Source organism: Sarcophilus harrisii, chromosome 1 (genome assembly GCF_902635505.1).
Source record: "Sarcophilus harrisii chromosome 1, mSarHar1.11, whole genome shotgun sequence".
Taxonomy (NCBI): domain Eukaryota; kingdom Metazoa; phylum Chordata; class Mammalia; order Dasyuromorphia; family Dasyuridae; genus Sarcophilus; species Sarcophilus harrisii.
Genome location: NC_045426.1, coordinates 364,407,353 through 364,432,542, shown reverse-complemented (window position 1 = coordinate 364,432,542; position 25,190 = coordinate 364,407,353). Strand labels below are relative to the sequence as shown.

The window sequence follows — 25,190 nt, the reverse complement described above, 5'->3', positions numbered from 1 at the left end:
AAAAAAGGTGAAAATGCTATGCTTTGATCCACATTCGGTTTCTATAGTTCTCTCTTTGGATGCAGATGGCATTTTCTAACCCAAGTCTACTGGAATTGTCTTGGATCACCACATAGCTGAGAAAAGCTAAGTTTATCCTAGTTCATTATAATTCAATCTTGTTACTGGTTCTCTTGGTTCTGTTCACTTCACTGAGCATCAGTTCATGCAGTTCTTTCCAGGCTTTTCTGAAATCAATCTGCTTATCATGTTTTATAGAACAATAATCTATTACATTTATATACTATAACTTATTCAGCCATTCCCTATTTGATGAGAATCCACTCAATTTCCAGTTCCTTGCCACAAACATAGTAGTTTTAACAAGGTAACCCCATAACTGTGCTCTATGGCCTCAAATTAGGAAAAATTTCACTTTGTAAAGGTCATGTAAATCTTCCCTGTATCCCCTCCATATTAAAAAAAAATACTGAATTGGGCGTAAGGAAGTCTAAATTTTAGTCCCAACTCTATCCTAACTAATCATTTAGTCAGTTAGATAGTAGAGCACTGAATGTAGAGGCAAGAAGACCTGAATTCAAATCTAGTTGCAAACTTTGTGATCTTAGTCAAGTCACAACCTCTTTCAGCTTCAATTTCTCACCTGTACAATAGACTAATAATAGAACCTGCTTCCCAGAGCAATGATGAGGATTAAATGAGAGAATATTTGTAAAATACTTCGCAACTTAAAATGCTAGATAAATGCTTTTGTTTTTAGGAGTTTCTCAGTCATGTCAAATTCTTTACAACCCCATTTTGGATTTTCTTGGCAGAGATACGGAGTGGTTTCCCATTTTCTTCTTCAGATCCTTTACAGATGAACAAACTTAAGCAGAGTTACCTGACTTGTCCAGGGTCACTAAGTGTCTGAGATCACATTTGAATTTTCAGGTCCAGTGCTCTATCCACTTAACTGCTCAGATACATGCTAATTATTATTATTTCACCATTTCTGGGGCTCAGCTTCTTCACTTATCCCATGAAGAAATTAGATTCTATGATCCAACCATGATTAAAAGCTAATAAATGTGCTCTTGTCTATTCACTTACAGGAGACAACATGGAACAGTGGAAAGTGGTTGGTTTTAGAGTCAGAAGCCTCAGTTTTAAATCTCAGCTGTTATTTATTGCTCATGTTACTAATCTTGGGAAAGTCAGGTCACCTCACTGAAACACTAAATGAAGCAGATGGACTAGTTGGCTACTAGGATGCTTTCCAGTTCTCATAGGCTATTAACAGATAATCTTATTAACAGAAGCTAGTTGTCCCCTTGGGCACAGGTAGGTGACCCCATAGTGCACCGAGTCCCGGGCCTGGACTCAAGACTCATCTCCCTGAGTTCAAACCTGGCCTCAGACACTTACTAGGTGGGCAAGCCACTTAACTCTGTTTTTCTTAGTTTCCTCATCTGTAAAATTAGCTGAAAAAGCAAATGGCAAACCATTGATTACTCTGCCAACAAAAGCCCAAATAGGGTCATGAAGAGTAGGATACAAATGAAATAACTTAAAAATGTCAGCCGTAGTATCCTTTCACAGCAAGAGCTAAGAGGAATTTAATAAATGTTTATTGATTGACTGACTGACTGGAAGGCACCTTTGGGGCTATCTAATCCAACCATCTGATTTTATAGACTAGAAAGATGAGGTCCAGGAAGCTGTGGTCACAGAGGCAGTGAGCAACAAAACTGAGAATGGCCCCTGCGACTTGGACCACAAGTCCAGAGCTCTTTTGCATTCTCTCTCTTCAGAGAGGAAAAAGGTGCCCCATTGTGGCTTAGATCATAGAATTATTAGGTTGTTCTTTTCTCACCTGGGGGATGCCTGCCTGAGTCTAGAGAAAAGCCTGTCTACCATCAAAGGGATCCATCACCCCTCCTCCCTATGCCTAGCCAGATGAGCTACAGATTGGGCAGCCATTTAACATTTAACATTAGATATTTTGCTTTCTGCTGTTTCTTTTGCAATCTTCCCACCTTCATAGGTTGAATAAGACTGTGGATTAAGGGCAATAGGTAACCCAAAGACACAGAGAAAAAAAAAATAAAGGAAGTGGAGTTGCCATGGATTCTTCTCAATTCAATAAATATTTATTAAAATCTAATTTGTTCAAAAATACCATGGTAGGTGGGCATTCCTTCAAATTTTTCTCTATTATAAAATGATGGAATTGTACGCCATATTTTCCTTCTCTAAGTTACATCCCTGACTCTCTGGACTGTTTCAACCATGTCATAGAAACTTCTTCACCATGGAAGTTCAATTCATTTCTGGACTTTACACTCTGATCAGAGTGTTAATACCCTCTGACTCTACAGCAGCTCCATCTGATTGGCTGATTCCTCTTAGAACTTCAATTTCAGAAATATGTTTAGAAGAATTGCAATATTTAGCATAGATTGGATTGCTTGGTCTCTTGGAAAGGAGAAAAGGGGGAGGAAGGGAAAAATTTGGAATACAAGGTTTTGCAAAGATGAATGTTGAAAACTATCTTTGCATGTATTTGGAGATATAAAATGCAATTTTTAAAAAAGAATTTCCATTTCAAGAGGATGCCCAGATCAACCATCCCTTCATTCCTCTCCAGGCTGTACTGGACTCCCTGGGTTTTTTCTATTATATTCCTTTAATGAGCATCTTTATCTGTCTCCTCTACCTTGCTTCTCAGCTTTCTTTTCCAGGAGTTGAATTTCTGCCTTAGATGTAAGCTCCATGAGCAATTTGGAATTATGCCCAAAAATCTTTAAAACTGTTCATATCCTTTGATCCAGTAATACTACTCCTAAATTGTAAACCCAAAGAGATCGTGGAAGAAAAAAGATCCATATGTACAAACATATTTATAGTGGCCCTTTTGTGGTGGAAAAGAATTGGAAATTGAAGGGATGCACATCAATTGGAGAATGGCTGAACAAGTTGTGGTATATGAATGTAATGGTATATTATTATGCCATAAGAAATGATGAGCAGGCTGATTCCAGAAAAAATCTGGAAAGATTTACATGAACTGATGTTGAGTGAAGTTAGCTGAACCAGGAACAACACTGCACCATGATCAATTTTGAAAGACTTGGCTCTTCTTAGCAATACAATAATGTAAGACAATTCCAAAAGACTCTTGATAGAAAATGCTATCCACACCCAGATAAAGAACTATGGAGTCTGAAAAGCATATTATGTGCACTTAAAATTTTTTTTCTTTCTTGTGGTTTTTCTCTTTTGTTTTGGTTCTTCTTTAATAACATAATTCATTGGAACAAGAGGTTTGGCAATTGTTAATGCTGTAAAGTTACCCATGTATATATCCTGTAAATAAAAGGCTATTAAATTAAAAAAAAAAAAAAAAAAAAAAAGAAAATAGGTGGGAAAAGAATGGCTACTACTGGCTATCTTGCACTCAATATGGATTTCTTAATTTATAAAAATTGTGTTTCCAATAAATTGTATGCAAGTTTAATAAAATAATGGTTTAAAACCTAAAAAAAAACTAACATAATTCATGTAGAAATATGTTTAAAATGATTTTACACATATAATCTATATCAGATTGTCAGTTTGGGGAATGGGAGGAAGGAAGAAAAAAATTGGGCTCAAATTTTATAAAGGTGAATCTTGGAAATTATATTTAAATGTAATTGTAAAAAATAAAATACTAAGAAAAAAAAAGAATTTAAGCTCCATGAGGGCAGAGATTGTTTTTCTTTTTGCTTGTGTTTATACTCCTATGACTTAGCCCAGTGCCTGGCCCATAGTAAGTGCTAAATAAATGCTTATTGACTGACTAGATATTTTCTAAAGTCTTTTCTGGTACAAAATCCTATGATTCTAATGAAATGGATGTCCCAAAGGGATGAAATGATTTGGCAAAGCCTTGACCAGGTACCTTTTATGTACTCAACTCTATGATGAGCTCTGTGGAGGATATAAGGAAAGGAGAATATGAATTCCAGTGAAAGAGCTAGATAATCATTAAGTACCAACCTGAAAATCAACCAACTGTAAATATTATGGAAAGTCTGAGAAAGTAGAGATCATTTTTTATTTTTTTATGTTAAAGTATATGTTAAATACAATATGTATACGTATTTATACAGTTATCTTGTTGCACAAGAAAAATCGGATTTAGAAAGAAGGTAAAAATAACCTGGGAAGAAAAATAAAAAGCAAGCAAACAATAACAGAAAGAGTGTAAATGAGAGATCGTTTTTTAAAAGAGACTGAGTGGGTAGGTAGTGATAAGGATGAGAAGAAGAAGAAAGCATTTAAAAATACATAGAAAAAAGACAAGAAGAAAATTCAGACAAATGACTGGGTTTATTTTTTAAACTGTTATGTTAAATTTAACATTTTTTTGTTTTTCAATTGTGTCCAACTCTATAGGGTTTTCTTGGCAACATAGTGGAGTGGTTTGTCATATTTTTCTCCAGTGTGTTCTCATTTTACAGATAAAGAACTGAAGCAATAGTAACTTCCTAGGGTCACACAGCTAGTAAGTAATAGAGGTCAAATTTGAACTCAGATCTTCCTGGCTCCAAATCTGGTGCTGTTACCTAGCTACCCCTAGAGACTCAACATACCCTTTAAAAACTATATGTAATGTATACTTATTTTGTATTTATTTTATACTTTAACATATTTAACATGTATTGGTCAACCTGCCATCTGGGGGAGGGAATGGGGGGAAGGAAGGGAAAAATTGGAACAAAAAGTTTGGCAATTGTCAATGCTGTAAAATTACCCATGCATATAATTTGTAAATAAAAAGCTACAATAAACATATATGACTATTAAAAAACTATATGTGAAAGAGCTTAATGGTTTTATATGCAATCTTCTTTTTTCTTTCTCCATGTATATCGAAATTACTTGTTTGCTGACCCCATCCTAGTTATGAAACACTGAACAAGTCATGTAACTTCTTATTGTCCTGTGCAATTCTCAAAATCTGCATCAATAGAAGGAATTTCCTCATACAGGGAGTTTTCCACATCAGATAATTCAAAGTTCCAGGCTCTCTGTATTATCCCTAGCCCTAGTCATGTTTGTTGACTGTTGATTGGTTCAAAAGAAAAACAGTAGTCAAAGAAGGGTTTACAAAGAAAATAAGAATTAAATAATTGATAGTTGAATAACTAATTGAGGTCCCTTCCATTAACTGATCATGTGTGGACACTGATGAGTTGCCAGCATACTCTGTGCCCACCATCCCAGTGCCCACATTGGCCAGGAGCTACCATGCTCTTGCAGAGAAAAGGGATCCCCCAGGGTTCTTTCTGTGATATGATTCTAAATGCTCTCCCTCTTCCATCTGCCTGGTTATCTGTCATGTCCATTCTGTAGACTAGAAGGAGGAGTTTTACAATGTTCCATTTTCCCCTTTCTGACTGCCACTGCCACTATCATCATTGCCATGGTCACCATCATTGTCATTGTCATCAACATGTTACTAGTGATTATTGACCTGTGGTGTTCACAGCAGTGTGGAAGAGATGAAGAATTCCCTAACATAGAGTCTCTGTCTTCTATTGTTGACAAAAAAAGGTAATTATAATAGAAAGCAGTATTTGCTAAGTGCTCAAGTGAATGATTCAGATAATAAGTACTATACGCATTGGGGAGGGAAAGATTACTGTGAGCTGAGTGTGGAGCCGGTTGGGAAAAGGAGGCTCAGAAGAGGAAGTCGGAGAGCTGGGTGTCTGAGGGCTTCTATGACAGACACAGGAGAGAACATTCCATTCAGTGTAGAAGGAAAGATGTGAAGGAAAGGAAATTTAGGGATTGGGAGATTCCTAGGTAGTGGTGGTGTTGGGAGATAAGGAAGATTGATTGTCAGAATGCTGGTCTCAAAGGGGGAAAAAGCCATTCCCCCTCATCAAGGTATCCAGGCTGCTTTCAATTCTCCCATAATCACTTACCCTACCAAAGTAGTGTTCTGACTCTAGATCTTCTCCTTGTATAAAAATTTACCTATTGGGCATGTTATTTAACTCAGCTGCTGGATTGGGATGGATCAGAAGAATTCCCTCACACTAAGATGCTAATGGGTGATAATGGCTTAATATGTTATACCTCCTATGGGGTATTTTACTGGATTAAGGGAATAGTGCTTTTAATTCAAAGAAATAGCTCATTCATGGTGAAATCTCAGGCCACAGGCTAATGGGAGAGAATTCTTGGTGGGGGGGAGCAGGGATGACATCATGGCTCTTCTCAATGCCCTTGAGTTCCACATGGCACCACTGACTTGGGCCACTTATTTTGGTCTCTATATTTTTAGAGTTGACCCCGAATGGACACCTGGAAGATAGTTAGGTGCCCCTGAGAAAAAGGCATCAAAGTGCTGAGGAATCTGTTATAAAGATCATTTCCCCACTTTTCCAATCAGAGCAGCCTTTTCAAAAAGGGACCTGTCTGAATATGTGTGGGAGGGGAGCAGGGAAGAGGGGGAGGGAGCCGTGAAATAGGAGGGGGATGTGGAGGAAGTGGGCCCCAACAGTAAGAGATGTATTTGCATTCTCTTCCTCCTGTAAATGTGGTCTGAGCTAGGCAGCCAACCTCCTGGCCTCAATTAGTGGCTGCCTGGGGGAGAGGGAGATAAGCCGGCACTGAAGGACCGAACTCTAACAACATCTCTGCAGATTTATTATTTTTTCCTCACACACACGATTGACACGACAAGCCAGCCCCACGGGGAATGGAGTTCACGTGGGCCAGCTGCTGCTTCGCTGGAGGAAGGGGAGGAAAATGAGGGAGGCTTGGACCCTGGGAAGGCTGCTACTTCCCTGAATGGGTCCAGGCTGGATAGCTAGTGTAGGGGGAGGGGGAGATAAGAGGTTCTATAAGAGGCTCTGTCCCTTCCCCATTTCCCTCCAAATCACTCCCAATAATGACTTGTCCAAGGAAATTATCTCTGGGAAAAGTGTGAGGGACTGTACATATCTCTTTTTCTCTTATCCTTCCTCCAGGGTCCACACTGTTACATCCAAGTGTTTAATGAAACACTTAGACAGATTGTCTTTTTTTCTCTTTGTGTGTGTGTGTGTCTGTCTGTCTGTCTGTCTGTCCCTCCCCCCCTTCTCTGTCTCTGTGTGTCTCTCTTTTGCCCTCTCTCCATCTCTCTGTCTTTCTTTCTCTCTTTTCTGTCCCTTTCTTTTTCTCTGCATCTTTTCCCCTTCTCTACCTCTCCTTTCTCTGTCTCTCTCTCCCCCATCTCTCTCTTGCCTTCTCTCCATCTGTCTGTCTCTGTCTCTTTTTCTCTGTCTTTCTCTGAATCTGTCTCTTACTTTGTCTCTCTCTCTCTTTCTGTCTCTCCTCTTTCTCTCAAACACACACACACACACACACACACACACACACACACACACACACATCCCATCAGTTTATATTTGGGAGAAAGGAGATTCTGGCCAGCTCTGAAAGGTAGTTTGTGGTTCTATGAAAATAATATTAACCTAGGATTCAGAATACTTGGGCTTTCTAGTCCTGGCCCAAGAAATTAAATTGCCCTGACTTTGGGCAAATAATTGCAGTTTTGTACCAGTGACACCTTTGGTCAGTTTAGGAATAAATGGAAGTCAGTATGGTGCAGCGGGGGAGCCCAGACCCTAGAGTCTAGTGGTCTGGGCTTCCACATTCCACTTCTGACACCTTAGGTCAGTGGTTCTCAAAGTCTGATCCAGAGCATCCTGAGGAATCTCTGAAATCCTTTCAGAGAGTCTACAAATTCATAATTGGTTTTTATTTTTAATGTGATCAATATCTATAACTATAACCCACATAAATAAAAACTCTTTGGACAGATCCTTAATCATTTTTAATAGGATAAAGATAATGAGAACAAAAGTTTGAGGACCACTGCCTTAGGTAAAGTGAGTTAGTTCGAATAATGGCTTTTGAGAATTCTTCCAGCTCTAAATCTATGATTGTATAACTCACTCTTCAATCTTGCATAAGAATCTTTTTTTAAAAAAAGTTTCTAATCCTCAAGTGATGGCCCATCTATTTCAAGGGATATAACAACATTCCACTATTAAGGAAGGATTTGAAAGGTCCCTTTTAGAGATGGAAGCAATGGGCTTTGATGTGTAAGTGATGAAATCATTGTTTTTTTCTGAAGTACAGGTCAAATGCTGCTATAACAAAATCCAAAGGATCATACTAATAATTTTTTTCATGTGATCTTGGAAATTGTTTTTTTTTTTAATTATTCAAAACATGCTGTGACTTCCTACTGTCTTCAGGATAAAGTCTAAACGATTTAATTTGGGATTCAAGACCCTCTACAATATTGTTCCACACTCATTCTCTAACTTAAGCACTAACAACTGCCCAAGACAAAATGAGTTAATGTTTATGAAGTTTTGTAAACTTCAAAGAATCATATATAAAATACACATGTATATTTTATACAGACATGAAATAATTGTATATGTGTGTACAGCACAGTACCTGTGTATAATAAATGAATTATTTATTTATCTATGCAGATATATATATATATATATGTATATATGTGGAAGACAAGGAAGGATATATCAATATATATGTATGTATATTATATATGTATATATGTATATGTACATGTATACACACACACACACACATAAACCTATTATGTCATTCAGGTAAGAAACTCCCTCTAGAGATGGAGATCAGCAAATCTATGTACCTAACAGTTTTAGGGAATTGCCTGAGTCACTGAGAAGTGTCTGTGATAGGGTCAAGCAGCCTGGGAGTGTCCAAGGAAGAATTTAGTCCCAGATCTTCAATGAGGGTAAGGACAGCCTTTCAATATTTCACAGCTGTCTCCATAAATGTCAATAATGATCACACTATTGCTGATTTTCTCCTCTAATAAAGTCTACATCTTCCTTGGCCCCACAACACTACATTCCTAATCTCTCCGACTTTGTTCCCTGAAATGCTGTCCTTTTTGTTTTCAATCCTATCCATCCTTCAAAGACCAAAGAAAGTCAGATCTCTGCTGTGGAGACTTTCTAGATTGAGATGGCTGGGAGGTAATGAGCCCTCCAAATTAGAGATCTACAAGATCTTTTTTTCAGGGTGTAGTAAAAGGAATTCCTATTCAAGAACATATTAAGACTATAGAACCTCTGAAGTCTATCTGTGACTGAGATTCAATTTGCCACCCTGTAGATCATCCCACCTCAAGGAGATGTTTCCTTTCTCTGAATGCTTAGTGCACACATTTGTCTTATTGGGCTACTCATTCAACTCATACATTGTCTCACATCATTGCTTAATTGTCTCTTATATTCAGCCTCTCTCACCACCTGATTTGAAAAGTTAAGAGATCATCTCTTGCATTTCTTTTGTAGCCTTCTGCTTATTCATGTAGTAGGCAATAATTAAATGTTTGTTGAATGAATGAATGAATGGATAAAAGAATGGAGATTTAGAGCTTTGGAGATCCAATTGTAGTATTTGTCTGGCCTGGCAAACTGACTGAACCCCAAAAAGGATACATGATCCTGGGAGGGGCTAGGCAGGTATTCATGGCAAGTACCTACATTTCCTTTCTTCCTGCTACCTTCTACTGCAAGGTACATTCCCATCAATTATTGCTTCTTATGTCACAGACAAAATAACAAAAGTACAAAGAGAATATGAATATATTGAAGTCAGAATAACTTGTCAGATCCTAGCTCCTCAACATGCAAGCTTTCTAGACATGGAGCCTATCCGGGACAAATGGTTTTGAAATAATAGTCATTATAATAATCCCTAACAGGTGTATAGCATCTTATCGTTGTTAGGATGCTCTACCATCTATTATCCCATTCGACCCTCACAAACCACTTTACAAGAAAGTGGGGCGGGGATTCTTATCCCCTTTGACAGGTAAAGAAATGGAGAGGTTAAGGATTGGGCAATGTCATATAGTTAGTAAGTGTAAGATTGGGATTATACCCCAAGTCTTCCATGCTTTCCACTACATACCAATCTCAGTATAACTAATCCAAGATGAACAAATGGAAAGACTTCAAGACCTTGGGAACTAAGAATTGTTTATGACAAATGGAAAGAGAACTCTTTATGGAGTTTAGGGAGGCTAGGGTTATAGAATAAAAATTTGTGGGGTGTGTAGGAGAGGGCAGGAGTATTCTGGCCATCTTGTTGATTCTACCTCCACAATATTCTTCACAAGTCTCCTCCACACGGCCATCACCCTTCTGGAGGCTCTTATCACCTCTCTCCTAGATTGCTGCTCTAGCCTCCTAATTGGACTCCCTTGTCTCAAGCCTCTTTCTTTTCCCATTTATCCTCTATATAGATGAAAAAGAAATATTCTCTTCAAACTTTAATGACTTGTGCTTGTCTCTATTATTATTCAGTCATGTTGAACTCTTTGGGACTCCATTTGAGCTTTTCTTGAGGGAAGGAGCCAAGATGCAGAATAAATTTAGGAACTCATCTGACCTGAATTTAGTTCTCCCAAACCACTCCAAATTCCTTTAAGTAATAACTAAACAAATTTTAGAGCATCAGCATGCTCCCAAAGACGAAGTAGAACATTTTCCAGCTGAGTTTTTCTTGGCAAGGATATTATAATTGGCTTGCCTCTTTCTTCTTCAGCTCATTTTATAAATGAGGAAACTGAGGCAGTGGGGTTTAAGTGACTTGCCCAGAGTAACACAGATAATAAGGCTCTGAAGCTGGATTCATGAAGATGAGCTGTCCTGACTTTCAGGTTCAGTGCTCTATCCACTCTGCCACCTAGCTACCTGATTGGATTCTAGGATCAAATACAGGATCCTTTGTTCACCAGACTGACTCCAGTTCTACCTTTATAGATTGATTTCAGGCTACCTTTATAGACTTTATAGGCACATAATTACCCTCCCTATTCTCTGTGGTATATCCAGGCTAGCCTATTTATTATTCTTCACACATAACATTTTGTGTGTCCTTGATTTGCACAATCTCTTCCCTCTGACCAGAATGCACTCCCTCATCACCTCTGCCTCTAAGAATCCCTTTGCTGCTATTATTCAGTAGTTCTCAGCCATGTCTAATTCTTCATGATCCTATTTGGGGTTTTCTTGGCAGAGATACTAGAGTTGTTTGATAATTTTTTTTCCTTCAGTCCATTTTACAGATGAGAAAACTGAGGCAAAAAGGGTTGAATGACTTATTCAAGGTCACGCAAAAGTAAATGTCTGAAGCCAGATTTGAACTCAGGAAGATCAGTCTTGCTGACTCTAGGCCTGGTGCTTTAATGCACCTAGTTGCCCACCTTGTAGAATCCCTAGCTTCTTTCAGGGTTCAGTTCAAGTACCACCAAGTATTATTACTGCCTCCCCACTAACATTACTTTATCTGATAGGAACTATATACCCGTATCTACTTTCTATATAGTTCTGTTCACTTATCTGTGTATGAGTTGTTTCTCTTGTTAGAATGTAAGTTCCTTGAGGACTATATATCTCTCTATATATTTCTTCTTTTGCTTAGAACAGTGGTTGCTACATAGAGTTTAACAAATGTTATTTGATTGACTGGTTCCTATGGTAGAAATGGGGTCATCAGACTAGCGTAGGCTAATGAAACATGATTCAAGGGAAGGAGCATTAAATTTGGAGCCATAAGACCTTAGCCTTTTATCTTGTCTCTTTTACATATTATCTATGTGAGCTTTGACAAGTCACTTAAATTTTCTGGGACTCAGTTTCCTTATCTGAAAAAAGAGGACAGCGTGTACCTTAGACTCTTCTAGCTCTATAGGTATAATAATTCTTTGATGTGATCTCTCAAATTCATACAGATCCATTTATTCCCCATGATTCTGTACTTGCAAACTATCTTTTCATCTTAAACTATTCTCCCATATAGACTTCTTTATGGAAAGAGAATGTGCTGACCAATGGGAACTGGCATCTCAATTCCCTTGGCAGTATAAAGTACTTTTAAAATAATATTTTATTTTTCCCCTAATTACAAGTAAAAATAAAATAGTGTTTTTTTTTATTTTGAATTTCAAATTCTCTCTCTTCCTTCCTCTCTCCCTGTAATGATAAGCTATTTAATATAGGCTATACATGTGCAATCATGTGAAACATATTTCTATATTAGTTGAGAGTTTTAAGTATAAATCAATTGAATGGCAAATCTTTATACATTAGTCCTTTGTGAACTTGGGTTCATATGAATCCCTCTCTCAGATACTGATCATGACTGATAAAACCAAGTCCCTAAGGCACACTAAGTTGAGAATCCTACCCTAGTGGCCCTGCCAATGGTCAGACATCCTTTGGTTGTCTAAGATAATCTGCTGCTGCTACTCATTCTCTCTCTCCTTCTCTTTCCCCCTTTTCCCTTTATCTCTCTCCCTTCTCTCCCTCTTCTTCACTTGGATTCCTCTCTCTCCCTCTCTTCCTCTTTCTCTGTCTCTCTCTTCCTTTTTTTCCTTCTCTCTTTCTGTCTCTGTGTATCTCTCTCTGTCTCTGTCTGTCTCTCTGTCTCTGTGTGTCTCTCCCTTCTTCTCTCTCCCCCTCTCTTTCTCCTTCTCTCTCTGCCTCTTTTTCTTCTCTGTCTCTGTCTGTCTCTCTGTCTCTCTATGTCTCTCTCTCTCTCTGTCTTTCTCTATCTCTCTGTCTCTGTCTCTCTCTTTCTCTGTGTGTGTCTCCCCCTTCTTCTCTCTCTCTTCCTCTCTCTTTCTCTCTCCCCCTCTCTTTCTCCTCTCTCTGTCTCTCTCTATTTCTGTCTCTCTGTCTGTCTGTCTCTTTCTCTGTGTGTCTCTCCCTTCCTCTCTCTCTCCCTCTCTTTCTCCTTTCTCTGTCTCTCTATCTCTGTCTCTGTCTTTCTCTATCTCTCTCTGTCTCTGCATCCCCTCCATATCTCCCAGCCCCCATTACTACAACAGTCTCATGAGAAAGACTTTTATAGCAACAGAAAGGAAGCAATGGGATAGTAGAGAGTGCAGAAGGAGGCCTTTCTTTGGTACCCTTGAAATCATGGCCCTTGGTCAGGAACCCCATAAACCTAAACATAAGGCATAGAGCTACTTCATCCAAGGTTTCCCGCTTAATGAATTCTTCCACATCTGAAATTCCTTGCTATCATACTGGGCAAGGTAGCATACAGCAACCTGGTCAGAACCACGGAACAAAAGCAAGAACCCTGCCCTTCCTGAGCTCTGTCTGAGGCTTGCTGCTTCAGGCACCAACTTTGTTTCATCTTTTCATAAGTAACTGTTAACCGAGAAGCATTACAGGAAGGGTATTAAAAAGGAGAAAAGTTGGCGGAGGAATGCATTTTTTTCCTAGGGGAAAAAAAAGACCCTTTTGTTACAAACTCTTTTGGAGACTGGCTCAAACTGAGGACATGCAGAGAATTAGGCTTTTCCAAATTAGTTGCAAGGTACTCAGGGCTCTTTATTATTCATTCTATTAAAATCAAAATATTAGCTAATGCCTCTCACCCTTGTCAAAACGGGCCTGACAACTTCTCTGATGCATTGTCCTACTTGAAAGCAAAGAATGAGTTCTTTGAAGGGAATGCCTTTATCAAACCCATTCCAGTCTCTCTATCACACGGCGACATACAAATCTTGACCTGCTTTGTGCCTGATAGACTTTAGAGGCACGGGGATAAAACTGTCGATCCAATCAGAGAAACTCATCGTTTCAGTCTCTGGGCAGGGGGAAATCATCCGGGGGCCTAGACTATAAAGCTTGCCATGGCCCCTCTGAAAATCTCTGGGATTGGCTTGGGGCTTAATTGAGAAGGGTAGCAGGGGAGAACTGACCCGTCTCCAGCAGCTTCTCCCTCACCTCCTGCATGGGCAGGTAGGGGAGAGGATTTGTCATCTGGAGTGAGCCAGGCACTGGTGCAAACAAGTCTTCACATTTTTTTCCAAAGTACTTTGCATGTCCCCACTGGATGGTCACTGTCACCTTTGTCTCCGGAAGGAATACCTTAATCCAAACAAATCTCATTTCGACATATGCAAAGTCAAGCCTGGCAGTAGATACTCATCCATCAATTTATTTATTCCTGTACTCAATAAGCCTTTATTGAGTTTCTACTATGTGTCAAATATCGTGCAAAATGCTGGGAATACAGAGGAAAAAATGAAATGGTTCTTGTCCTTGCAGACCTTATATTCTATTAGGGGAAATAATATGCATGTGTGTATAAACATGTATACACACGTACATATATATGCACATGTGGCTACATTTACATACACATGTGTTGACATATGTATATGAATACAAAAATATAGATATCAAGTAAATGAAAAAATCTGTAAGACCCTGTATAAATGGATGTTGTTCTCCTCCCAGCTTGGTATCATGTAAAGACCACTAGATTTCAATCCAGGCTCTAGTCTCACCTCTGATTTTTTTGTTGTTATTGTTTAGTCAGTTAGTTACATCCAACTCTTTGTGACCCCAATTGGGGTTTTCATGGCAAAGATACTGGCTTGCTATTTCCTTCTCCAACACATTTTACAGATAAGGAGACTGAGGCTCAGGAGGGCCCTTGTGTAGGAGTTGGAGTTACAGCTAAGTTTTGAAGAAGGGATTCCAAAAGATGGCAATTAGGAAGGAGCAAAGGCACAGAAACAAGACAGAACGTTACACAGAAGAAATAGGCCATTTTGACTGGAACACAGAATGGGCAAAGAATAATGTGTAATAATCCTGGAAAAGTAGCTGAGAAACAGATTGTGAAGGGCTTTTAACGTGCCTTCTCTGTCAGTGAGTGGGTCGGTGGCAGGTTGGAATGACTTAACCAGCCTCTTGGAAAATAGGATTGCATGTCATTTTTCTTCAGGAGTCTAGGCTAAGTATTGCTTGGGGGCAGACAGATGCACCAGATCAAATGTCAGGGATTAACAGATTCAAAATTCACTATCATTTGATCCAGTTCCTTTATTTTTCTGACAAGAAAACCAAAGCATAGGGAACAAAATAGTCCAGGATCACAGGTAGTAAGTAGCATAACCGGAATTCAAACCCAGAACATCCCACTATAAATCTATACTCATTAGACTTGTTCATTGTTCAGTCATTTTAGTTATTTTAACTCTTTATAACCCCATTTGGAGTTTTATTGACAGGGACACTGGGATGCTTTGCCATTTCCTTCTCTAGCTCATTTTACAAATGAGAAAACTGAGGCAAATGAGATTAAGTGACTTGCCCAGGATCACACAGTTAGTAAATTAGTAATCTGAAGCCAGATTTGAACTCAGGTGAGATGAATCCTCCTGACTTTAGGCATGGTATTCTACCCAGTGCATCATCTCTCTACCTGTAATGGTGGTAGGGCAGGCATTGCTTATATTCCACATTTGACAGATAAGGAAATGAAGGCTTGGAGAGACTTGCTTGAGAGGACTCAAAAATGGATTAACAGAGGCAGGCCCACATGCTAGGCCCTCTTCTTCTTGCCTTCTAGTTCAGTCTCTTTGTTCTACAACCTAAGCCTTGGTGTACAGCAAAGAATGCTGCATTTGATGTCACAAGAGCCAGGTCTAAATCCCAGCTTTGCCGCACACCATCTGTGCAATCTTGGCAAAGTTGTTTCATCTCTTTTGGCCTCAGGGTCCTCATCTGTGAAATGAGGAAGTCAGACTTGGAATATGGCACCAAACTTGCTATAAAGAAACTCTGGATTCAAAGCTCTACTTGGACACTCAGTAGCTAAGTGACTCTGAATCAGTCACTTCTCCTCCCTTCCTCATCTGTAAAATGATGGGGCTGGGTTTGATGGCCTTCCAGTTTTTCTAAAACAGATCTCTGCCTTCTGAAGACTCCAAGGCTTTCAGCAGGTACAGTAATCCAAGGGCTAAAGAGAAAGGAAACAAATTCTCCTTTCTTTGTCTTCCATTTGTCTTTGTATTTCAGGTTCTCCTTTCACATTTTTCCTAATAATATGACCTGAACAACTCTGAGTCTAACCCACCATTTCCAGTGGGGAACTTTGAACTCCTTAATGTCCAAATCACTGCACCAGCATCAGCTAGCCGGTCATTATCTTGTATCCTAAAAATCCTATGGAGTAATAAAAAATACTTCACCAATTTGATGTTTCATCAGTTTGCAGGTTGGGAAATAGATGTTATTTCAATCAAGATAATGATTCCATTTCTCTTCTGGAAATGATTTTCTTTTTCCTGTGGCAGGGAGGGACATCACCAAATTTCATTTAGGGAATTGGGATGGGTCATGTGGCAATTGGATTTCCTTATAATGGGAGTATGAGCATCAGTGGAAGATTCAAGGAAACAGGCACTAAAATTGCAAAAGAAAAATATCATTCTATTTGAACATTTGTAGATACTAGACAAAGCAGATGAGACTAAAACCCGGAAGATAAGCACTCAATATGTGCCTGAAGGCAGCAACTCTGCTAACTGAACAGCTAGTGTAATATTTGTATTGTTTGGGACAATAAGGATAACAGAAAATGATAGAACCATAGAATTTTAGATTCAGAATGGATCCCGGATGGATCCAGATCAACTGCTCACCCTCCACGGTATCTCTGCTTGAATACTTTCAAGCTTAGGGAGTTCATTCCCTCATTAAACAGCCCATTTCATTATTTGAAATAGCTCTGCTAGAAAGTCGTGAAGAAGATCCTCTATATGTATTGATAAGTTCCCACATAATAGTAAAATCAAACTATTAAAATTCACAAAGCTTTGATAATATACTAGCTATAATGGGTACTCTTTGTCTTTTGATACATATGGGAAGTGAAGAGTTTCTTAAAGTAAATTCAGGCATATTCTATTAAATTGGAAAGGTCTCCAATATAGCCCTAGAAATGGACTTTGGTCTGAGAATCAGCATAAGTAAGTGTGGAGGGGCTCAAAATCAAGAGTGAAGGAGGTGATGCTTTTTTGGTCACTACAATTCATGAAATGTCATTTAAGAGGACAGAAGGAAATAAGCATTTTATTAAGCATCTACCATGGACTTTTCAAATATTATCTAATTTGTTCCTCACAACAATCCTGGGAAGTAGGTGCTATTATTATCACCCCCTTTTACAGTTGAAGAAATTGAGACAGACAAGATTAAGCAACTAACCCAGATTCATACAACTAATAAGCATCCAAGGCCTAATTTGAATTCTTGGATCCAAGACTAGGGCTCTGTACATGGTGCCACCAGCTGCATCAGAAGATAGAGGCATCCAGATCTACTTTATTGGATGGGAGTAATACCCCAGTGAAATCCTAGATTAGGGGTCCTCAAATTTTTTAAATAGGGGGCCAGTTCACTGTCCCTCAGATTGTTGGAGGGCCAGACTATGGTAAAAACAAAAACTTTGTTTTGTGGGCCTTTAAATAAAGAAACTTCATAGCTCTGGGTGAGGGGGATAATCGACCTCAGCTGCCGCATCTGGTCCGTGGGCCGTAGTTTGAGGTGCCCTGTAAGATCTTTGAGTAGTATTTAAAGATAGTCATTTGTGCATTATCACCCCTTGTTCAGTCATTTTTCAGTCATGTTCCATTCTTTTTATGACCCCTTTTGGAGTTTTCTTGGCAAAGTTACTAGAGTGATTTGCTATTTCCTTCTCCAGCTCATTTACAGATAGGGAAACTGTTAACAGGCTCAGTGACTTGCTTAGGACCACACAGCTAATAGTTGTCTGAGGGCATATTTGAACTCAGGTCTTCCCAACTCTGGAAACCCTACTATACTATAAATCCCATGAGGGTAGGCACCATATCTAATCTAAAATGTGTCTCTCCTTTAGTGAGAGCAAAAGAATTCTTACCTAGCAGCTATTCAATACTTTTACAGAAAACACTGAGTTCTTACATAGCAGGTGTTCAATAAATCTTGGGTTGAAATGTTGAATTGAATTTAGTTAAACCACATCCAAATAGGAACAGATAACACATTTAGCAAAATCTCCCTGATTCAGAGTAACTGGAGAACAAGACCAATTCAATTCAGTAGAAAGCTTGAATTATAGACTGGGTTTGAAGGGAGGCAGCTTAATTCTGCTCAAGCACTGTAATACAGTAATTCAAACTAAGTTGTTGCCTAATAGGGCACTTCATAGGGGACCTGCTCTAATGAATTGATGAGTGACTCATTATTAGCATGCCAGTTGTTCTGTTATAAATGGCCTATCTAAGGTGCTTGAAGATATGTGGGAAGTTTGATAAGCATTTTAAATATTCCTCTAGGATCTTGTTTGCACTATGAATTTATAGTCTTTCTGAAGAAATTGTTTCTTGAAGCAAAGGTTAAGTTTCAACCTAATCCCAAAGGACAAATAATCACAAATTCTGAATTAATGGAGCCTGAATGGTTGACGATTTACTAGAATACGTCACATTCAGTCAAAGTTTGAAACCATAAGGAACACCATCATTTTCAATCACTGCAGAGTTTGAATTTGATGATTGCTTATTTTTAGCTGCTGTATATCTCAGGGATTCTAACTTGAAAATCACTGTCAGTCCAGGTGAAAATGATATTTGGCTTTACCCCCTGTGAATGGAATACTTGGGGGATTAGAATGATGGAGGATAAGGCTTTGGAACATCATGATTCTGCATCCTTTAGTGACATCCTAGCAGCCTCCCTTGTTCCCAGTTTTCACCTATGTCTCCTTTTCTTTGTGGACAAAAAGTTCCCTTTTTATCTAGTTTTCCAAAGGACATTTTTCCTTGGTCAGTCACTCATTTGAAACTCAATTACAAACAATGAAAATAAGCTTCTGATTAAAAACCAAGTAATCAAAAAAAAAAAAAATCCTCAAATAGCCAGAAACGAGTGGAAAGAATTGGACCATGGTTATTGCTCTCTAAAATGGGGAATGATTATGACACACTGCAAGATCCTTGAGGGGCTCCAGATTCTCAGAGGAATTATTCATTCGAGTCCTCAGTTATTCAAGAACAGAGATTCTTAACCTTTTGTGTCCTAGACCACTTTGGTGAAGTCTATGAACTCTTCAGAATAATGTTTTTAAAGGCATAAAATAAAACTTGGAGGATACGAAAGAAATCAATTATGTTGAAATATAGTTATCAAAATATTTTTAAAATTCACAGACTTTGGGTTGAAGCTTTAGAATGAGATGTATTTGTACCATATGTTCGTTTTTGGAAACCTAGTCATCTATAAATGGCATTCAAGGGCTGCCATAATCTATCCCTGCATTCCATTGTCAGTCTGATCCTGTACGCAAAGATTTAACCTTATTCAGACCAGTCTGTTGGTATCTCCTATATAAGTTCTGCTTTTGTCCATTTCCATACTCATGCTATCTTTCTAACTAAAATCTTGCCCCCCAACTCTACCCTCACAGTACCGTTTTAAAATTCTTTTTTTTTATTTATTTATTTTTTTTTATTTGTAAGCCCATGCTTAAGGAGCCCTTCCTCCTACAGCCTTCATAGTCTATTCCGGTCCACATTGATCTCTCTATTCTCTGAACTTCTGTATCCTGCACTGTCTGCATCAGGCAATCTGGAACTTAATTATGTACCATCCCTTGTGTTATCTAATTGCTTCATGTGAGTATGCCTTATCTCTTCTATTAGATTATAATTGCTTCAAGCCACATGCTACTTTTGCATTTACCACAGTCGCTTTTATAGTGCTAGGTATTCAGCAGGCATTTAATAAATTCATTCTGGTGGAGTCATTGAAGAGTTTGTATAATTATAGTATCTCTTAGATAGACTATTAATTTATCAGAATACTCCATAATCCACTCACCCTGCATGAACGGGGTGCTTAGGGTCATTTTGGCCTCTAGCTCAAACCCAGACCGATTGTTTAAAATGAGAATTATGAGGTCCTATCCAGGAGTCCAAATCCAGAGAGAAAATTTGTTCTAATTATATAGAAGGCTCTTCCAGTGACCAGTGGCTTCCAACACTCCATTGTGAGTTTGAGACCCGATCCCCATTTTTGGTAGTGTTTGTTAGAGTGGATCTTGTTACAATGAAAAAGGAAGCCAGACTCACCTCCATCCTTCCCTTACCCTTGCCCCACCCCCAAGCAAAGGAGCTTCTCTCTGGAGAATGCTTTCAGAATGTCCCAGTTAGGCAAGATGGGCAGTCATATCACTTTTATAAACCAAATGGACCAGATTCTCTGCCACCTCAGTGAGAACGAGATCTCAGAGCCATTCATTAATTCTTCATTAAGAAGTGCTCAAGTACATTAATTTGTGCTTTCAAGAAGCAAAGGATACCTCTGAAAACAGGGTATGCAAATTGGCTCCATCAGAGACCTGTCCTTCACCAGGAAGAGGAGAAAGAAAATTCCATTTCCCAGGGGCATTGTTAAATCACAGACCCTCTCCAAGGAACCGAAATTCATACTCACAAGCAACCTGGTTTTAGTCTCAAATTTCAGACCCACAGTTCCTTAGCGAACCTGATCATTTCCTGCAAATAGAAGAAAGGGAAGGGAAATCATATCAGCATCTGCTGTGGGTATCTTTCTGTGGCTACAGGGATGACCTCTGCCCTTCTGCACCTTCTTCTCTGTAGTCTGTCTTCCCAGCACCACTTATGAGCCTCCCAAGGTTTGTTTCTTATCCATCAAGTGGACAGACCCCCGCTTCCTGCCCACTCACACACACCCCTGTGCACCCTTACATGCGTGTGGGGCACACATACACACACACACACACACCCTTGACACTGTGCCTTTCTCAGATTGACCAGCACATCCAATTCCCCAGAGGCTCTCACGAATCTTCCTACTCCAGGATGAAGCTTACACTTCTGTAGCATGGAGTTGCCTAGCAACCCCGTGCAAGAGACTCTGAAGGCCTTCCTAAATTGGACCTTAACAGCACAGGGCATCTCCTTGTACAGCTGCCTGAATCTTAACAATCTGCCTCTGAATAATAACACCGAGGTAATTGCAATTCACGGACCCCAAACTACATTTAAATAATGTTCAAGTACTGACACAAACCAACAAAGGCCAGAGATTTCATAGTGGAGGCTGACGTTAGGCTGGTGGCTCCTGCTTTGTGCAAGGTGGAGGGGAGATGGGGAGGGGGAAGGACATGGGGGAGAGGGAGGGAGGAGGTGGGGATGGTGACACCGGTGGCTTGAATTAATGACAATACCAACTTGAATTATGAATGTCCCTGCTTTTTTCCCTGTTATTTTGTCACTACCTTATTGCACTATCATGATATTTAGAACAGGATTGTCCTTCAGTCTCTTCTGTGTGCGCAGGGTTATAGTGTTTATTCTTATCATCTTTTGTACCAAGTATGACTAGATTTCTTGGTTTTTTAAATGACAGGAATAAATAAGTGGTAGGAAGGGGTGTGTGTGTGTGAGAGAGAGAGAGAGGGGTAAATTGGTAAGAATTCACTAGACAAAGCTGACCAGCACAAAGGCATTGCCTCCATTTGACTAAGAACTAGGTTTCTTAGTCAAAAGCTAAAATATTTTTTTTTTTTAAAAAAGGAAAGGGATTGTCAGGGTGACGGTAGGGAATTAGGGATAGGGATAGGATGCAAACTCCACGAGGTTAGAGTGTTTCTCTTTCACCTTTGAATTCCCAGGGCCTGGCACATTAATTGGCACACTTAAGAAATGATTCTTGAAGTTGAATTGAACAGAAATGAGGAATAGAAAATCTGAACTGGGGATCTTCCGACAGAGGAGAGAAACACATGTTCCATTTGTGGCCAAGGTGGATGGGAAGAAAGAACTTTTCTAGAATTGCTAGAATCTTGGAAGTATGTAGAACATGGAGAGATAGCAAGCTGCCAGTCTTGCAGCAAGAACTTTTAGTGTCAGGCAGATCAACCTTGATCATTCTGAAAGCCTGAAGCACTTTTTTTTCAGCTCAACATTCCCTCGAGTACTAAAAGCATAATGCATAAGTTCCTATACAAGTTCCAATACAAAACTTCTGCCCAATTTCATTCTGGAAGTCAAGGCTGTCTGCTCCCTTGACAGTCAGTTAAAGAGCCTTCTCCCCACCTCTAAAAACTATTTCTGAGCAAGGGGGCTAAGTTAAACTCTCTTTCTGTAAATATGGCATTTCCATGTAGAAGCAGCTGAAGGGGCCTAAAATAAAGAATATAAATTAGAAATGAAATTCATACTATGAAAAATTGAAGTCAGAAGACTTTGGTTGAATTCCTGTCTCTGTCATTTATCCTTTGTGATCATGTATAAGTCACTTAACTGGTCCAGATCTGTTTCCTCATCTGTAAACATGAGGGGGTTGGACAAGTTGATCTCTAGAGACCTTTCTAGTTCCAGATCTGTGCTCATATGAGTATATTCTTCTACCTCTTCCTTATGTAGAAAAAGATACTTCTCTCTCTCTATCCAACCCTACTTCTCACTACTTTCTAACATGATTACCATTCTTTATATATATATATATATATATATATATATATATATATATATATATATATATAGTAGTTTTTAAGTTTTCAAAAGGGATTTCCTCACAAAATTCCTGTGATATAACTAATACAAATACCATTATTCTCATTTTAAAGATATAGAAATTAAGTTTTTAGGTAGAACAGTTTCCCATACTATTAATATGACCCCTTTCCTGCAGTTGTATCAACTTTTTCAGTGTCCCATTCATACACCACACTCTTCTTACCTTTAATCCTTGGTTCATGCTTTCACTCCTTTCTAAATTGCCTTTCCCATTCCCCTCCATCTATCCAAATTTTACCATTCTTCCAGGTCCAGTTCAAGTGTCCCCTTCTCCAAAAAGAATTTTCTCTCTACTATAACCATCATGATCTTTTCAGTCCCTGAGTTAGAACATACTGTTTGTGCCACAATTGAGCATTTGATTAAATGTTGTCTTAAATTATTCCTTTTTACATGTGTCTATAGACAGTCAACACGCATTTGTTAAGTGTCTACAATGGGTAAACAACAGTTCCTTTATAGAAGTTTACAGCCGCAAGTACTTGTGGGCAGGAAATATATCTTCTCTAAATTTCCCCAGAATGCTTTTCACAGGACTGGACCCATTTTATATGTATCTTTTATGTATCTAGTAAATTCCATGTTGTCTCCTCCATTAGAATATACATTCCCCAAGGGCAGAAACCATTTTTGACCTTTTTTTGTATCCTCAGTTCCTAGCACAATATCTGCGTGTAGTAAGCCCTTAAGAAATGTTTGTCATCTGACTGAAATAAAGATGCTACATGACTGGCAATTAAGCACTTCATCTCTCCTTAAGCATTATCTGGTGGAATTTAATATCCACCCTTCCTCCCCACAAAAATTAATCCCTCCAGGGGGCCAGGACACTTATTGTAGAGCTAAACACTCAAGGGTAGCCCACTAAATTTCATTTATTTAGTGCCCACGATGTGCCAGGCACTGTGCTAAGGACTGGGGATACAAATAAAGGCAAAAGTCATTGTTTTCAAGGAAAAATGGGAGGGATAACCTTCAAACCACTACTTATAAATCAGATATATACAGGACAAATTGGAAGTAGTCTCAGAGTGAATTAAAATTAGGAGAACTAAGAAAGGCTTGAGATTGTAGCTGAGACTTGAAAGCAGTCAAGAGGCAGAGGTGAGGAGGAGGGAAGATCATTCTGGGAGAGGGTTGAATGTTTCCTTCAGAAGCACAAATACAGCAGGTCCCAATTAGTAAAATCTTATTAAATCATTCTAATCTATACACTACCTTTTCCACTGGGCTATATGTCAAGTCTTAGGGAAAAGGAGAAAATATGTAGTCAGGAAGCAACTTGCCAAATTAAGATAACTTTACCCTCTCTTCCTGCCACAAATCTGGCATTCTTGGTCTAGAGAACTAATGGCCAAATGAGCAGAGCACATCACCTCTAGATAAATAAGTGACAAGGGGCAAGGCCCCTCAGCTAAAAAAGGGTTCTTAATGATTCCAGGCGCCTTCCAAGACCCAGACCTCTGTGCTCTCAAGGCTGACTGCCCGGCTAGCCCTAGCCTACTTTACATCATTAAAGAACACTCACAGCTGATGACTTGTTTTCCCCAATCTCAAGGAGCCGTTGGAAATGGGCCAAAGACTATCATCAAATCTCTTTCCCTCATAGCCATGGCTCAGAGACCAGCTGGAGCCAGAAAGGCCCATCTATCAAAGGCACAGTCTCTAAGATGGAGCAGTCTGTGGGTCTCTTTTCTGAAAGGAGACAGAACCTTGCCTAGCTGATAATGGGATCTCAGGGGAAGACAGAACTGGATGGGTCAGGTAATGCTGTCCACAGAGGGACTTGTCTTCAGAAGCAAGACTTCCAGGACCTTAGTCAAATCGTAAAAAGGGTAGAATATTTCTCAGAATTCTTACTGTTCTCAGGGGTCTCAGTAAGAGACCCCTTCTACTCCCAAATTCAGACAGCTAGGACTGTCCTCCTGGGTATCAGGCTGTCCAGGAGGCACCCTTCCTCCATTTTAGCCCTTTATTCTTTGTGCTTTCCCTTTCTTCAACTACTGCTCATACACCTTAGTTAGCTTGTATCCCTAATTCAGAATAAGATGTTCATGGTTATTAATGGCCGAGTGGATTATTCCTTCACAGGTGTATGTCCCCTAAATGAAAAGAGGTTAAACACTGGGGATTTTGGATGGAGTAGCAGGATGGTGGAGAGATATTTGGGGGCACAGGAACCTTCCCAAGCTCCACTAATCATACCAAATAAATAGCCTTTTACACAATCTATGCACAGCTCTGACTCTGGCCTGTATCCTCAGAAAGGGGATTGAAGGAAATCAGTGTCTCTAAAGGGTTAATCCATATCACCTTTCTTCCTGCCTCTGACTTGTCTACCAGTATTTGAAAGGAGGCAGAGAAACAGTGGCCATTTTGGCTAAGGATAAAAAAGTAAATCCGAGCAGCCTGGCATGGCATGGCCATCTAGGTCTGATAAAACTGTCCTTCTCAGCCAAAAATTTGTTTGTGCCTAGAAAGAAAGATCCCAGGGTGACAAGCCCTGGGATTGACAGTGCACAGCATTCATTACAGGTATGAAATCTGCCCTCAAAGAAGCAGGCTTTCGGGTCATCTCTAAATGTCCCCTGTGAAAGGCAGAGAAAACAATGTGAGGCAGAAGTCCATTCTTGTGACCTCCATTTTCACTGGGTCTCATCTAAGTAAACTTTGCACTTTACCATCCATTACCCAAAGT

General features: G+C 39.3%; 1 protein-coding gene across 1 annotated transcript in view; it reads right to left on the bottom strand.

The window, feature by feature from the left end:
* ZBTB7C (zinc finger and BTB domain containing 7C) overlaps positions 1–25,190 on the bottom strand; it is a 565,868-nt gene that overhangs the window by 224,982 nt on the left and 315,696 nt on the right. Inside the window, exon 4 of the mRNA XM_031945971.1 lies at positions 20,382–20,443. The gene's annotated coding sequence lies outside the window, so the exon portion shown is untranslated. The remainder of the gene's footprint in view (positions 1–20,381; positions 20,444–25,190) is intronic.